The sequence below is a fragment of the Oncorhynchus masou genome, chromosome 23 (genome assembly GCF_036934945.1).
Source record: "Oncorhynchus masou masou isolate Uvic2021 chromosome 23, UVic_Omas_1.1, whole genome shotgun sequence".
NCBI classification, from domain to species: Eukaryota; Metazoa; Chordata; class Actinopteri; order Salmoniformes; family Salmonidae; genus Oncorhynchus; species Oncorhynchus masou.
The window spans coordinates 9,156,048-9,168,467 of NC_088234.1; the positions used below are offsets into that span (position 1 = coordinate 9,156,048).

A 12,420-nucleotide genomic window follows, 5' to 3' on the forward strand; every position below is an offset into this window, starting at 1 on the left:
CAGGGTTAATTGGTTTCCAGTCTGGGTACCAGGACTAGGGGTTAATTGGTTTCCAGTCCAGGACCAGGGTTAATTGGTTTCCAGTCCAGGACCAGGGTTAATTGGTTTCCAGTCTGGGTACCAGGACTAGGGTTAATTGGTTTCCAGTCTGGGTACCAGGACCAGGGTTAATTGGTTTCCAGTCTGGGTACCAGGACTAGGGGTTAATTGGTTTCCAGTCTGGGTACCAGGACTAGGGGTTAATTGGTTTCCAGTCTGGGTACCAGGACTAGGGGTTAATTGGTTTCCAGTCTGGGTACCAGGACCAGGGTTAATTGGTTTCCAGTCTGGGTACCAGGACTAGGGTTAATTGGTTTCCAGTCCAGGACCAGGGTTAATTGGTTTCCAGTCCAGGACCAGAGTTAATTGGTTTCCAGTCTGGGTACCAGGACCAGGGTTAATTGGTTTCCAGTCTGGGTACCAGGACTAGGGGTTAATTGGTTTCCAGTCTGGGTACCAGGACTAGGGGTTAATTGGTTTCCAGTCTGGGTACCATGACTAGGGGTTAATTGGTTTCCAGTCCAGGACTAGGGTTAATTGGTTTCCAGTCCAGGACTAGGGGTTAATTGGTTTCCAGTCTGGGTACCAGGACCAGGGTTAATTGGTTTCCAGTCTGGGTACCAGGACTAGGGGTTAATTGGTTTCCAGTCCAGGACTAGGGTTAATTGGTTTCCAGTCCAGGACTAGGGGTTAATTGGTTTCCAGTCTGGGTACCAGGACCAGGGTTAATTGGCTTCCAGTCTGGGTACCAGGACCAGGGTTAATTGGTTTCCAGTCTGGGTACCAGGACCAGGGTTAATTGGTTTCCAGTCTGGGTACCAGGACTAGGGGTTAATTGGTTTCCAGTCTGGGTACCAGGACTAGGGGTTAATTGGTTTCCAGTCTGGGTACCAGGACTAGGGGTTAATTGGTTTCCAGTCTGGGTACCAGGACTAGGGGTTAATTGGTTTCCAGTCTGGGTACCAGGACTAGGGGTTAATTGGTTTCCAGTCTGGGTACCAGTACTAGGGGTTAATTGGTTTCCAGTCTGGGTACCAGGACTAGGGGTTAATTGGTTTCCAGTCTGGGTACCAGGACTAGGGGTTAATTGGTTTCCAGTCCAGGACCAGGGTTAATTGGTTTCCAGTCTGGGTACCAGTGTGTTTGTGACATCATGCCCCTGTACAGCTTGTCATGTCATACAACAAGGAGGGGGATGACATCACAAAGCAGGAACACATTTTTAGAAAGAAACCGGTAAGCTTGAAATGTCCGTGGTCTAATTGACTCAACATGAAAATAAAAGAGAGCCGCACACTCGAGGAGCTCAGATGCAAAAATGTATTACCAACGTTTCGACAGCCAAGCTGTCTTCATCAGGGTATAATCACAAACATTGCGGGATGACTCGTTTATATAGTGTCAAAAGACACAGGTGTCTGTAATCATGGCCAGGAGTGGCCTAATATCATTGGTTAATAATCAAATATTAAAATGTCATACAAAGAACAGCATACAAACAAATGGATAGCATACGATCATAGATTAATTTAACTACACAAGTTTACAAACAATTACAATGGTAAAGTCACAATAATCACAAGAATGGCTTCAGATCAAAGTCTACGTTGAGACCGAAGGGCGCAAGGGTCTTTAAATTAAAGATCCAGGCAGCCTCTCGTTTTAACAATAAATTATCAAGGTCACCCCCTCTCCTAGGGAGGGTGACATGTTCGATGCCAATATAACGCAGAGACGAAATCGAGTGGCCTGCCTCCAAGAAGAGGATCTTCTAGATCTAATTGACTCAACAACCAAAACGCACATCAGCGTTTTGATTGAACTCAAACCAGTGAATTTGCGGTTGTTTATGAAAATGAGTTGGCTAACTCAGTGATGCTGCTGTGTCTTACACCTTGTCAAGATCTGTTAGGCTGCTACTAGACAGTAGCATCATACTGAGTGATGTTTACAGCGGTTGGTTGGTTGGTTTTCTGCCAACCAGTGCCTCACTTCAATGCATCTGTTATTAAAATTAATTCCCCCCACCATGTTTAGTGTTGGTGTGTCACTGTTCATTAAATTCAGTCACCCCACCATGGTCAGTGTTGGTGTATAACTGTATATTAAATTCAGTCACCCCACCATGGTTAGTGTTGGTGTATAACTGTATATTAAATTCAGTCACCCCACCATGGTTAGTGTTGGTGTATAACGGTTTGACTTCATGTCTTGAAAAGTGGTGGCACAGCTAGTGATTCTAGGTTCGAGCCCAGACTCTGTCGCAGCCGGCCGCGACCGGGAGGTCCATGGAGCGACGCACAATTGGCCCAGGGTCGTCCGGGTTAGGGAGGGTTTGGCCGGCAGGGATATCCTTGTCTCATCACACACTAACGACTCCTGTGGTGGGCCGGGCACAGTGCACACTGACCAGGTCGCCAGGTGTACGGTATTTCCTCCGACACTTTGGTACGGCTGGCTTCCTGGTTGGACGTGCGTTGTGTCAAGAAGCAGTGTGGCTTGGTTGGGTTGTGTTTCGGAGGACGCATGGCTCTCGACCTTTGCCTCTCCTGAGTCCATACGGGAGTTGCAGCAATGAGACAAGACTGTAACTACCAATTGGATACCATGGTGGGACAAGACTGTAACTACCAATTGGATACCACGAAATTGGGGAGAGAAAAGGGGATACAAAAAAAAACTATATCCCTCTAGTGGTGTGGGGGCAATGCTTTGGCAAAGTGGGTGGGGTTATATCCTGCCTGGTTGGCCCTTTCCGGGAGTATCATCGGACGGGGCCACAGTGTCTCCCAAGCTCTCCTGCCTCCAGTATTTATGCTACCATAGCACAACCACCTTGTCATGCTGCTGCTCCAGTTTCAACTGTTCTGCCTGTGGCTATGGAACCCTGACCTGTTCACTGGCTTGTTTTTGACTCTCTCTACCGCACCTGCTGTCTCTAACTCTGAATGATCGGCTCTGAAAAGCCAACTGCCATTTACTCCGGAGGTTGACCTGTTGCACCCTCTACAACCACTGATTATTATTATTATCTGAGTGTTTGAATCTATGAATGTTTGAACATCTTGTCCATGTTCTGTTATAATCTCCACCCGGCACAGCCAGAAGAGGACTGGCCACCCCTCAAGACCTGGTTCCTTTCTTCCTAGGTTCCTGCCAATCGAGGAGTTTTTCCTAGCCACCGTGCTTCTACATCTCCATTGCTTGCTGTTTTAGGCTGGGTTTCTGTATAGCACTTTGTTACATCGGCTGATGTAAAAAGGGCTTCATAAATACATTTGATTGATAGAGGCATCACTACAGACCCTGGTTTGATTCCAGGCAGTATCACAACCGGCTGTGATTGGGAGTCCCATAAGCCGGCACACAATTGGCCCGGCATCGTCCGGGTCAGGTTTTGGCCAGAAGTAGGCCGTCATCGTAAATAAGGTTTTGTTCTTAAAACCTGTAATGGCTGCTGTCCCTGTACAGGGATCAACATCAGGGGAAATTTCAGAGTGACAACTAAGAATACAATTTCGTAACATTAAACATTCAGGAAAATGCAAGTGTCTTACACCCTTCAAAAGATTAGAATCTTGATAATCAAACTACGTTTTCCAATTTAAAATAGCTATTACAGAGAACAAATCCCATGCTTTTGTTTGAGAAGAGCAATCAAGAACAGAAACATTTTCTGCCATGACAGTTTTTACACATTTACATCTGAAGTTAAAATTATAACTTACATTCTGATATCTTGCTCTTATTTCTCTTCCTGAGTATCCCATTGATCAAATGAAGTGCCATTTTCTTTGATAAAATCCTTTTTTATAGTCTAAATCTAAACATTTTGTAAACTATTTGTGCAGTGAATTCCATCTCTATCAATTTTTTACTTTTGGACTTGCCTAGTTAAATAAAAACACATTTGGCACCATGTCCAATGTCAGGCTAAGACCTTTAAATTTTACAGAAAATACCATGCATCTGAGTGATAAAAGGCATTTTCTACCCATAATATTTTTTTAAATACATTGTCACATACACTAATAGTCTTAATTCCTGATCAAATTTTGCCAAAGATGATTTGACTGTTGCATTCTGCTGCACTATCCCAGTTCGCCACTAGAGACATACAGGTATTCTATCCAGTGTTGTTCTGCTGCACTATCCCAGTTCGCCACTAGAGACACAGGTATTCTATCCAGTGTTGTTCTGCTGCACTATCCCAGTTCGCCACTAGAGACATACAGGTTTTGTATCCTACTAACTAGAAGAGGATAGATGTGGAAAAAGTGAGGATGGAGACGGAAGAGGAAGCGAGACTACCACTCCCTGTACCTTTTTTTTTGTATTCAATTAACTAGGCAGACCAGACCCAGCTGATATAGAGAGCAATAGTAATGGCATATTTTTGTTAGGCACAAACTCCGCATTAGTTTGTTGGACAAATCCTATGGGAAAATGTTTGTAGATCAACACTGAAAACAAGATCTGTGGTAAACGCAGGCTCAAACCTTTTTCTGAGATCAGCTAACGTCACAGAATTGCAGCATTTGTCCTGAAATTAAAAGCACCTGTTATAATGGTCATTTTAACTGATCTCAGAAAATGTAGAATTTCCTAAAAGCCCATTTATGCTTGACAGGAAAATGTGATCGGTGCCATATGGATGGTGTGACGCAGACCACTACTGAACGGCGCGCAATATCAAATGTACAATACGGCCTTTTCCCCCTCCTGCTAAATCACCAAAATTCGAATGTAACTATAAAAACAAAACAGCCCAAAAAGAAAATAAATGTAATCTCAGTAACCAATACTGAATAGGTTACTTTTTGAGGTAGTGCACTCAAGACGAAACGCTCCCAAATTGAGTTCCCTACCACTGTGCGCCTCACATTTTGTAACTATTCGGAGGACTCCAAACAGCTTCACATTGATACGATTGTATTTATACAGGATTTACCGTCAACCAAACAGCTCTGAGAAATGACGAATGCCCTGATTTATCCAGAGGCCACAATCACCGTAAATGCGTCACGGCCAATGCAATCGGATTGACCATGCGGCGCCTATAAACCTGTTGGCCCTGGTTTTCGCCGTTATTCCCAAAAATCATATTCTTTCCAACATAGGAATGGTTGAACGAAACAGAGGTAACTAAATTTCGGGTTTTGTGGGACAAGCTGGCAAACTGTTGAATTGATGTTCATGCGGTACACAAGTTAAATAACCCGGAATTTACTTTTCACCCAATTGTAAAGAGCCTGAGTGTACGTTTTAGTTGTCCACGATTTTCGGCGGTATGGATTTCGGTGTAAACTGAGTTCATTCCATAGATCATCTATTAACTGTCCCATCGTATCGTTAAAGCCTACGACATGACAAACATGCTGCTCACAATATCATTCCAAAAAGAAATCAATGGATTAAAATAAATTAGTCAACTTTCTATAGCCAGTAAAAAATGTCAAAATCACCGTTACATGTGCATGTTTAGAACCACCCAGAATAACGACGTAAAGATTTGAAATGACAGGAAATGTCACATTGTTCAGTATTGAAATCAGAACACCACATGGTTCATTCAAAATGTCCAAATTTACTAAGTCTGATTTACTACCACCAAGAAAGAAACAAAACAAGCATAAACATTTGTAGATTTATTCATACATCAAAACACAGTCGTGGGATTGAATTGACTTGGCCTGGTTTCCCCTCAGTTCCAACGAGACGTCCCACTTCTTTGCTGACCAATCAGGAGTGCAAGAGGGCTTGGCTTGCAGGTGTAAAACAGGAGAGCTAGAGGGGAAAATAGTGTGAGAATTAAACCCTGGTGATACTGTAGGGACTAATACACAAGGTATGAGATGACTTGATCAGAGATGAACCAATCAGTCAGCGTTACGTCAGACTGGGGCGGTAATGATGACTCATCACGTCAGAGTATGTAGTGTAGAACACATTGCATGGGTCAGTGTGATGATCCAAGAGGAACATTCAACACCTTCCTAATATTGATCTGCCCCCTTTCCCATTACAACACATATCCACTGAGTGGTCAATACATCAACCTGACCAGGTGAAAGCGAGCCCTTATTGAAGTCACTGGTTCAATCAGTGTAGATGAACAGACAGGTTAAAAGGGTTTTAAACCACAAGGATTGTGTACCACTCAGAGGGTGAAATGGGCAAGACAAACGATTTAAGATCCTTTGAACGAGGGAGGACAGGTGCCAGGCACACCGGTTTGTGTCAACTGAAACACTGCTGGGTTTGTCAAGCTCAACAGTTTCTCACGTGTATAAACACTGGTCCACCACCCAAAGGACATCCAGCTAACTAGACTCCAATGCCGAACCACAGTTGTGTCACGGGCCAACATCCCAGTGGAACGCTTAGACCCCTTGTAGACAACGGAGGCTGTTCTGAGGGCAAACTCAATTTTAGGAAGGTGTTAATGTCCTCTATACTCAGTGTATTATAATAACACTACACACCTTCCCACTCCACCAGCACAGCAACACTTCAGCAGCCAACCAGATCTAAACAAACAGAACAGTTTTAAAACCAAACAATCCCCATCTTAGATTACGAGACGACATCCAGAACATTCTGAAACCAGATCAGGTGCGTAGTTCAGTCATTGTAGCCAGCCAGCGGTCCAGGGTCTGGGGTCAAGCCCCCACCCAGACACCCTCCCTCCAGGCAGGCAGCCCACCTTACCCCTGCCCCCTCTACAAGAGCAGGCTTGTCAGTGTCTGCCCAACCCACAGGAGGACCGATGGGAGGCCAGACCTTAATCCAGCCCCAGAACACAGGACTGCCAACAGACTGGGAGACGTACTAGTGTCTTCATCATTTATAAAATTCCAGAATGCTTCATGTGGAAGGAGTCTCACGATTCCGTCAAAAGTCACACACACCTTTCCAAACCCTGCAGACACCAGGACCTCAACCAGAGGGGCAGAAACCTAGAGGGAGACAGTAGGAAAGCATGAAGTGACATTGTAAGACCTTGTAGTCAGACATGAGATCAGTCTATAGCAGTGTATTCTAATCCTGGGGGACCCAAAACTGTCAACAGGAGTTTTCCCCCCAGAACTAGGCTTAGGTGGTATCCCAGAGTATTTCAGAAACGACCGGGGTACACCAATAACATTTCGATTAATTCTCGGAAGTGTATGTTTATAGAAACTTAAGTAAATAACTGCAGTCAACATTGGGTCTGATTATTCAAGACTAATTAGTGAAAGATCAGAATTGAGCTGTCAGTCTAAACAAAGCCTTACATCTAAGTCCCAAGAACCAGGATTGTGAAACACTGCTCTAGAGTATAGATCAGTTCAGTAACCAATCAGTCAGCTTAACATCAGACTGGGGCGGTAACATGAAATCATCACTTCTACATTATAAAGGACAATTAATGGCAACAGATCAAGTGAAAGTTGATCCTACACACCTTGAGGTAGTTCAGTAACATTCCTCCAGTGGCCAGGATGGAACATTTAGGACCTGGAAGGAACAGATCCCCAATTAAACATGATGCAGAAGTACATCAGGTACTGCAGACTATATGCAGAGCATTCTGAAATGAGATCAGACTTGAGTTCAGTCATTGTAGCCATCCAGCCAGCGGTCCAAGGTCTGGCTACAAGCTCCCCACCCAGACACCCTCCCTCCAGGCAGGCAGCCCACCTTACCCCTGCCCCTCGACAAGAGCAGGCTTATCAGTGCCTGCCCAACCCACAGGAGGACCGATGGGAAACCTGGGTTGATGCCAGCCACAGAGCACCAGACAGAAGCCAATCAACTGTCGTGAGGAGTCATCACAAACAGCATTCCAGAATGTTCCATGTAGTGGGTGTGCACTGTAGTAAAACATTCATGGGAGTTGTAGTTCCCTCAGTGATGTTAATGAGTAGGTAGAGTTTGTGCAAGAGGTGCAGGGTCAGTGAGTGAAGATGCTGTAAAAACAAATCATACACACCTTCCTGAAGACTGCAGACCCACAAGGACATCAACTGGGGGAGGAGAGTTGAGGGATTATTAAGTGATATTGTAAGAACTAGTGGTCAGACATTAGCTCAGTCAACAGCACAGCATTATCTAATCATGGGGACCCACCACTCCTCTGGGGCCCCAGGACCAGAACACACTGCTAGAGAGTAGATCAGTTCAGTAACCAATCAGTCAGCTTAACATCAGACTGGGGCGGTAACCAGAAATCATCACTTCTACATTATAAAAGGACAGAAGTCAAGTCGATCATACACACCTTGAGGTAGTTCAGTAACAGGCATCTTGTAGTGACCAGTCTGGTACCACCATCAGGACCTGAAGGAGAGGAGTCAAAATAAACATGCTGAACAGCACTACATTAAAGATGGCTTTTTTGTCTGAGTTGCTATCCCACAGCTATCTAAAAGACCCAAGACCGGCACTACCACCCTGAGAGACAAAGGGGAAGGTGCTGACAAGGGCCATGTACTGCATCAAGACAACCACTAGTAGCAGCACAAATCACACGCGACAACTAGCATGACATGAATGATTCTCCATATTAAATCTAATTGCAGCCATTTTGGATCAACAATGCAGAGCCAAATGCTATTTTGTGTGAGTCTCTGGTCCCATCAGACAGTTGGTAACCCCAACCAGCTGTCCCCTTGTTGCCCTGGCAACGCCAGTGGGTCCACCTTTGCAGGTTCTGTCGTCGACGCAGGGCGTAAGACGCGTGCGGGTGTCATCACTAGGAGCCAGAGTCACCACGACTACCAAACATCAACTGTTCCCTCGTTTGCAGTGAGTTTTAACACTAGACTGGTTATAGCTTGTGGCTAAGGCAGAGGATCTGGTAAAATACAAGGACTAGATTCATTACCAACAAATACCAAACGTACTCATTTACCAAAACTCACCAGTCTAGTTGGCATCACAGCTCCCTGTTCAGCCACATACAGATGAACCTACGAAGACATAAGCTTCAGGTTAAAGTCTGGATACCAGTCAGGCACAAGGAGGGGGTTAGACATATGTAGCCTTTATGACAGGTTACGTAGCCCTCTGCTGAAGTCAGCTATTCCTTTTCTCAACAGGAGTTCAGACGAACGAGATTCCAAAGAGAATATTCATCACGTTCAGCAGAAGGTTGGGAGAGCTCAAACATGTCACGTTCAGCTAAACTATACAAGTAAACGTTAACAATGCTGTGGAAATACCAATACAATAAACTATTAAGCACCACCTGGGACCGTTTCAGAACCATAACTTACCAGTATGTTGGAGTCCACGCTGCAAGTCCACTGACCACACCACTCAAACCCTGAAGAATGAAAGGCAAACATTTTATTAGTGTGACGATTGAGGAATCGATGACTAACTGCAGCATTATATACAGTCACTCAGCAGTTCATGTCGTTTCACATCGGTTCAAAGTGAGCTAAGATTGTCATCATTGGGACTGTAGCATCTTCCAAGTGACTGGTTCCACAGAGACATGGCACCCCAGTCCCTATACAGTGGACTACTTATTGACGAGACCGACTGGCCGTACTGTGTTGTGACCTCCCAATCCCAGCCGGATGTGCCCTTGACCCCTGCGCCACTCAGGAGCCATTCACAAGGAATAGGGATTCCACCAACATGCATACTACGGGTGGAAGACCAGTCCTACCCATAGTGGGGAACCCAGTTTGATAGTTGGACGAACTCACCAGAAGGTCGTGGTCCCTTCAGGAAACGGCATCCCCACGTCTGTTAAAATGAGAACGGAAGTTAGTGTTTTGCTGTAAAGAACATTTAAACATACAACTGGTGCATTAGCTACAGTCACTCAGTAGTTCATGTCGTTTCACATCGGTTCAAAGTGAGCTAAGTTAATCATCATTGGGACTGTAGCACGTCCTGGTAGCCATCTTGTACAGTTGGTCAGTCAAAAAGTGAAATTGCCTTCATCCAAAGTCACCCCCTATTCCCTTTATAGTACATGGGTCCTGGTCTAAAGTAGGGCACGATAAAGGGAAGTGGGGTACTATTTCAAATGATGTCAGTGTCGTAACATTTCACCAACCTGGATTTTCACAAAGCGCATCAGTCTCGTGGTCTGGAATCAGGTATTCTATAGAAGGAATCACAAAGGAATGTTAGTTATAGCTTGGCTTCTATGAGAGGATAGAAGGTTCATGAATAGAGCCAATCAGATCAAAGAGTATCTTCACAAAAGAATCAGACATATGCTTGTCAATGGATCATCATATAAAGCCCGGATGTAGTGACCATATAGAAATGTGGTGCCATTAGAAGTGTCCTGAACACCAGTGAATAAACTCAAATGTTACTCACCGGCACACATTCCTATTCCAGAATGGAACTCCAAGTGGAGATTCTGATCAGATGCCTTGAAGTCAGGAAGTCATGTCACAAGTAATGCAGACCTGAGCAAACACATCCATGTTAGTGACCCACTAGTTTGTATATTACTACAAGAGGCTTTGGAACACAGGACAAGGAGGCCATCAGATCAAAGTTAGCATCACCAAAAATCAGATATATGCTTGTCATTGAGAATCATCATTTATAGCCAGTCACCACATGCTTACAGTCTACCCCAATGTGCACCGAGATGGTAACTGTAGCGTTGATAGCCAATGCTAACTAAAGCTAGCATAACGTTGTCTACAGGTATGGTCTAGCATGCTAGCTGATAACCATATTCTTAATAGTTGTTAATGCTAGTGAATATTCACTTAATAACCTACCTTTACAGTGAGCATGTATGTGTAATTGTATCAACTAACTTGAGAATTAGATAAAGGGCCCTGGCGATTCCTTTAAAGGTGAAGGGCAGACAAGCTGAACACATCTAATGATCCTCGAGGTAAAGTCAAGGTACTCACGTGTCATTCTTCTGGACTTCCCTGGCATCTGTCCTGCATTTCTGTTGATCAGGGGGGAGTTAGGGAGGTCCATTTACGAACAGGCAACATGCAGGCATATAGAAGCCGACACGGATATCGTCGCTAATGGAACCTTATTTCCAATACAGTGAACTACTTCTGACCAGATACACGTTAATAAGTAACACTATTGAGAATAGGGTGCCATTAGCGCAGCAACGAGTCGAATCAGGGGCCAAATGCTACTCAGAATCTGGTAAAGAAGTTTCTTCTTCAAATGCTTCAAATTCGGTAAGAGAGAGTTCATTTTATCATCACCGTAGCAGAGACCTCTAATGTTGGGTTTATAATGACTGGTGACTCCTAACTAGAAAGCTAGCATACTAGCTAACATGGCACGTGGTTAGCAACTCGCTAACTAAAACCACCACTGAAGCAGGTATTTAAGTAATATGTTTCTTACCAGAGCAGCACATTCGAGTCGTCGGCATTCTGAAAGGAGACAATTATAAGAAGTGAACTTATGATAGTTACAACCCCGGTAGCTAGCCAGCCATTAAATAACGGTGTTTGCCATGTGACCTCGCTAGTTGCGGACACGTGTTCTGCGAACGCAGCATTTCGAAACACGTTTTGGTTCAATATAAATTGCAAGTCTCTCATCAGAAATACTAAATTACAATCAGGTATTCAGAACAGGTCTGTGTAAATTCTCATAATCGAAAGACGTTGCAATGCTAACAGACAGATATCGGCTTGAACATGAAGTAAACAAATCAGAACAAAACATGTTTGATACTAGAAATAAAGTCCATTATTTGTCGAGTAAATTCTGAAGAGGAGTTGAAACAAAAGGTTGGCTTTCGATTGAACGCCAAAGTGGCGACGAGCTTAGTTACCCGTAGGTGCTTTCGCCGCATTCCGCTCAGTGTTGCCAACTAATTTCCAGAGGAACTTGATTTTTTGCTAAATGACGTTGTGATGTCATTGCGTGATGCCGCCAACACGTAATAACGTGCAATTGCGTCATTACGTAGAATACACACGAACCTTACTCAAATTGACTGGCCATCTCTTGAAGATAGCGGCGGTTGCAGACGAGATTTCCTGTTTGATCCGAGTAACTTTAACTTGTATCCCTCTCAAACTTACTTAAATGTAACGGAACTTGGCTTATAGTAAACACAATAGAGAATACAAGTTGGAGACTTTTATCTCCCTCACCAACTTTAAACATCTGCTATCTGAGCAGCTAACAGATCTTTGCAGCTGTACATAGTCCATCGGTAAATAGTCCACCCAATTTACCTACCTCATCCCCATACTGTTTATATTTATTTACTTTTCTGTTCTTTTGCACACCAGTATTTCCACCTGCACATGACCATCTGATCATTTATCACTCGTGTTAATCTGCTAAATTGTAATTATTCGCCTACTCCTCATACCTTTTGCATGTGTATATACCTTTTGAATGTGTATATATCTCCTTTTTTTT

General features: G+C 44.1%; 1 long non-coding RNA gene, 6 other non-coding genes and 1 pseudogene across 8 annotated transcripts; all 8 read right to left on the reverse strand.

The window, feature by feature from the left end:
- Nucleotides 1-5,674: 5,674 nt before the first annotated feature.
- LOC135510261 (uncharacterized) lies at nucleotides 5,675-11,898 on the reverse strand. 2 transcript variants are annotated; one of them, XR_010451099.1, is made up of 14 exons: nucleotides 11,822-11,888; nucleotides 11,386-11,414; nucleotides 10,923-10,963; nucleotides 10,369-10,460; nucleotides 10,097-10,144; nucleotides 9,741-9,780; nucleotides 9,300-9,349; nucleotides 8,946-8,993; nucleotides 8,303-8,361; nucleotides 8,015-8,048; nucleotides 7,487-7,539; nucleotides 6,951-6,998; nucleotides 6,525-6,569; nucleotides 5,675-5,826 (listed from the first exon to the last, which is right to left on the reverse strand). It is a non-coding gene; the product is annotated as an uncharacterized LOC135510261 (long non-coding RNA). The 2 variants fall into 2 exon arrangements; XR_010451098.1 differs by having other exon boundaries at nucleotides 7,487-8,048; nucleotides 11,822-11,898.
- On the reverse strand, nucleotides 5,898-5,971 carry LOC135511284 (small nucleolar RNA SNORD31; annotated as a pseudogene).
- On the reverse strand, nucleotides 7,365-7,434 carry LOC135511275 (small nucleolar RNA SNORD31). The gene has a single exon (XR_010451240.1). It is a non-coding gene; the product is annotated as a small nucleolar RNA SNORD31 (small nucleolar RNA).
- LOC135511277 (small nucleolar RNA SNORD31) lies at nucleotides 8,197-8,266 on the reverse strand. Its single transcript, XR_010451242.1, has one exon. It is a non-coding gene; the product is annotated as a small nucleolar RNA SNORD31 (small nucleolar RNA).
- LOC135511286 (small nucleolar RNA SNORD22) lies at nucleotides 8,656-8,782 on the reverse strand. The gene has a single exon (XR_010451247.1). It is a non-coding gene; the product is annotated as a small nucleolar RNA SNORD22 (small nucleolar RNA).
- On the reverse strand, nucleotides 9,095-9,166 carry LOC135511270 (small nucleolar RNA SNORD30). The gene has a single exon (XR_010451235.1). It is a non-coding gene; the product is annotated as a small nucleolar RNA SNORD30 (small nucleolar RNA).
- On the reverse strand, nucleotides 9,424-9,487 carry LOC135511264 (small nucleolar RNA SNORD29). The gene has a single exon (XR_010451229.1). It is a non-coding gene; the product is annotated as a small nucleolar RNA SNORD29 (small nucleolar RNA).
- Nucleotides 9,855-9,918, reverse strand: LOC135511260 (small nucleolar RNA SNORD29). The gene has a single exon (XR_010451225.1). It is a non-coding gene; the product is annotated as a small nucleolar RNA SNORD29 (small nucleolar RNA).
- Nucleotides 11,899-12,420: the final 522 nt, after the last annotated feature.